Raw genomic sequence first — 4,619 nt, forward strand, 5'->3', positions numbered from 1 at the left:
TATAAATATATATATATATATATTTATATATATATGTATGTATGTATGTATGTTATATAAAAAATAATAAAAAATCACTCCACAAAAAAATTATGAAAATTTAAATATAAATAAAAAAATGAAACGAAATTCATCTTAATGAAAATCACAACCATATAATAACTCTTTATATTTCTCAATGGAGAAAAAATATTTTTTAATTTTCAATTAAATCTTCTCATAGATTCACATTTATGGATTTAAACAACTCCATAAAATAAAAAAATAATTAAAAATTTTATAAAATAATTTCCGAGATGTTAATTAGTCTATGGGTGATTGACTTGTGTAATTAGATGGTAATTTAGAAAAATATGTGATAGTTTAAAAGATATTTACCATAAGGGTGTATTTGCAAATATTGTATTTACACCTTTAAACCCTTAAATAGTCAGTGATAGGTCATACCAAAGGGAGAAAAAAGTAAAATGTATGATGAAATGTTTAATGAAACATAAAGGATTAGTTAGAATTCTCATTAGGTTATTAAAAATACAAAAAGGTAAAAATGTAAATTTATGAATTGTTGAGGATTAGAAGATGTGAAAGTTTGGATGATTAAGTGGGGGGAATATCATGGTTTAGAAGTGTTTAATTAACTGATTTAAACTCCCCACCACAAGTTGAAAGACTTATATGATCATATGAAGAAGAATTACCAACATGTCATAAATTACATATTTATCCCCAAAGCCTTAAGATATCCATAGTGAACCATCCACAGTTCAAAGCTATTATAGTTCAAAATTAAAGTTCTCAAGTAAGATATGAATAAAAAAACACTATAAATATTTCTAATTTTTAACCTAATTTAGGGATACATATACAGGTATCTTTAAAATTACAAAAATACCCTAAGTGGTCTTCCACTTATTTAAGGATAAAAATATAAACATGAAGGCTAACTTACTGTTGTTAATTGTTAATCAACTAAATAGGAACCCTTAAAAAATATTGATGGGTTAAATGAAGTAAATTTAAGTATTAAATTGAATATTTATAATTACACACCTCTTCGAAATTTTGAATAACTTTCTTCATAAAACCCTAAATTGAGTATGGTCTTCACCCATAGGCTAATTAAATCATAAGGAGTAAAATTATTCAAAAATTATTTCAAATTATTAATATTTTTAACTATTTCCTAGTTTAAAATTGGTCGGTTAATTCAATAATTCGTGAAAAATTTAGATGAACTTTAAATGACTTGGAAAATTATCAGATTGTTTGGAATAATAATCTAAATGTCTCAGCAAGGTTTCATGCATTTTGGAGGTCACTTAGATTTTTTATAATTTTTAAATTAAAATTATTATTAAAAATAAGATAATTCTAAGAAATTAAATAAAAAATTAACCCAACACACCTTAAATCAAATACACATCCAATACTTAAGGGTTTGAGTTCAATATCATTCTCAAACTCTCCTTAGTGATTTAAAACATTCATATTGAGGTGGTTTTATATGAATCATCGAGTTGGTTTATAAGTTGAAAGTTTCAGTGATATGGGTGATGATGTAAAAGCATCCATTACTGAGTTCATACTGATCGAGTTGTACTATGTATCCTAACCCAATGACTTCAAGAGGATTCAGGGCTGGTGCTACCATTTGCCAATATCTTGTGTAAAATTGCTCTTGCTTTCTTAGGTTACTTATGGCTCTAGACTCACAATATGAATGACTTGTGGACCATTTAACTTATAAAAATAAATATATAACAATAAAATAAATCCTTTTGTGGTATTAATTTTTGGTTGCTGATGGCTCTGATAAAATTTTAATCTACTTATGTGCATGACAAATCGAGAATTTTGGGTGTTACCGTTTGTATGTTCACTGGTTAGTCAGTTTGATTAGTGCTACGAGTTGCTCTCCTTTGATTGCCTTGTTGGTAGTTTCCATCTAGAATTGGTCTGATGCACACTGGTGTTTGGATAGCTTATTAAAAGGGAAGCCTTTCGAAGAGAGATAATTTAGGCTAATGGCCTGAAGTTGAGCCTATCCCTAACTCAAAATACTTTTATTTAGTTCTAATCTTTCATATATCTTCCATCTAATTTTACACAAACATAAATGCTTATGTATTTAAATTTAAAAAGATTTAATTTGTTTTTATTCTTATACATATGCACGTGTAACATATAATTGCAATTTTTCTGAAATAACATCAGGGGTGGCAGATATGTGTTATTACCTCCTCATTTTTTGCCCTTGATCATATACATTTTATTTATGCATGTGATATTGTTATTCTTTCTTTATTTACTGCATTCTTGTCATGTGAAAAAGAACATTATTGTGGCAAACAAATGACACATGCTAAGGGTGGAAAACTTTAATTTGTTTTTTTTTTTCTCATAAAAAAACCATAGGATAGGTCATTCGAGACATGATTTCTCTCTTCCATCCTTTTACACAAAATGAGGTGATGATGCAATCGAGCTGTGGACAACTTTCAGATGATAATGAAGACCAAAACATGAAATGAATGATGATCCTCAACTAAATTTTTTATAATCTTAAGTAACATAAACCCTTAGAACTTCAAGGTTGTTCGTCTAGCATGACGTAAATCCTCACACTATCTTTTAAGATTTCACACAATTGTTTATCATGAGATATAAGCCTCAACTCTTTTTAGGATTCCGATGTCATTCGTTTGGTACGACATAAATTTTTCAATCTTCCTAGGCTACCTGCGTTGATCGTATGTAGTGCAGTATAAGTCTTATATTTAGAATAAAATATTAGAACTAAGTATCAAATAACATCATTTCTAAAATGTAAAGCCGAATAGTAATATAGTTTGGGAAGTCATTGAGGTTTCACTCAGAGTCTATGACTTCCCCTACCTTTTGTTCTTTTGGATTCCAGAAATAACAATTCCACATTGAGCCCTTTCCACTTGAATTTTCTATAACCAATCGTGAAAACTAAACTTTTAATTTTTGAAAACCAAACCCTGATCTTAATCAAGAGTTTTTTTAAGTGGTTTCAGTCACTTAAGATATAATTAACTATAAAGAGTTGCATTTATAAGAGAATTAGTAACTCAGATAATCTAAATCATGTCTAATCTTCATATTATATTAGGGAATGATTTGTTGGAAATTTTAGAGACCAAATAAATATCATAAAATTCTTAGTATGAATAATTGAGGCTATTTTACTCTCATCTTTTGAGGTGAAGTATTACTTGAAATATCGTGTTTGAATATTTAAACCATTGCATATATGAGATCCGTTCTGTCTCAAATTTCAAATTTAAGAAAATTCTCTTTTTACAAAATCAATATATATATACAAAAAATTAGGGATGGTCAATTTCACATCAAATTCCCTTTGATCATATTTATTTATCGCTCCTAGCAAGCCACCCTATTGCGGGTCCAACCTACTTTGGAATTTAAAGATTCTAGAAACCCTCTGTTTAGGGATGATTAAACAAGTGGCTTCAGAATCAAGGGAATAGTTGACTATAGCGTTTCAAGAAAAAAAATAAGCAAGGAACGTCAATGAAAGAATATTAGTTTAACTCATAAGAGACATAGACACACTTCTGATATATGAAGACAAAACCGCATAAGCAAAGATGGAGAAGAAAATTAGTTCCCAGCGGAGTCATCATAATTGATCCATTAGTTTTTTGAAATTGATTATATATATATATATATATATATCCTTTCTTTTGCAAGGGGATTGGTTGGGTGTTCCCTTCATCAAAATTATAAATCCATTTTTCGATCAATAGAGTGATTATTCTCCTAAACCCTAAAAAATGGATTTATAATTTTGATGAAGGGAACACCCAACCAATCCCCTTGCAAAAGAAAGGATATATATATATATATATATATAATCAATTTCAAAAAACTAATGGATCAATTATGATGACTCCGCTGGGAACTAATTTTCTTCTCCATCTTTGCTTATGCGGTTTTGTCTTCATATATCAGAAGTGTGTCTATGTCTCTTATGAGTTAAACTACTATTCTTTCGTTGACGTTCCTTGCTTATTTTTTTTCTTGAAACGCTATAGTCAACTATTCCCTTGATTCTGAAGCCACTTGTTTAATCATCCCTAAACAGAGGGTTTCTAGAATCTTTAAATTCCAAAGTAGGTTGGACCCGCAATAGGGTGGCATGCTAGGAGCGATAAATAAATATGATCAAAGGGAATTTGATGTGAAATTGACCATCCCTAATTTTTTGGACTGGGTCCTATATTTTACACTCATTTCATCCCTCTTTTGAGTTTGGCTAGTTTTTAACATGTTAAACTAAAATCTCACTCCTGAATTTTCCTTGCTAACATAAAGTAACAAAATAAAAAATTCCTAATCTAAGACAAAAAAAATTTTAAATTCAAAACAAAACTCAAAATTCAAAACCAAAGTAAAACTCATAAGGATAAGTTTTGAATGAAACACCCAGCCTAACAAATGAGTCACAAAGTACTTTGTCACTTCAGAAATCTCCATAATCAGTATGTAGCATTAAACTCAATTTGTTAGACTCTCAAATATTTGTAAAATTCTAAGAAATATCTTCTAAGTCAACCTGCTTACCGACAAGA

Source organism: Phalaenopsis equestris, unplaced genomic scaffold (genome assembly GCF_001263595.1).
Source record: "Phalaenopsis equestris unplaced genomic scaffold, ASM126359v1 Scaffold000753, whole genome shotgun sequence".
Classification (NCBI taxonomy): domain Eukaryota; kingdom Viridiplantae; phylum Streptophyta; class Magnoliopsida; order Asparagales; family Orchidaceae; genus Phalaenopsis; species Phalaenopsis equestris.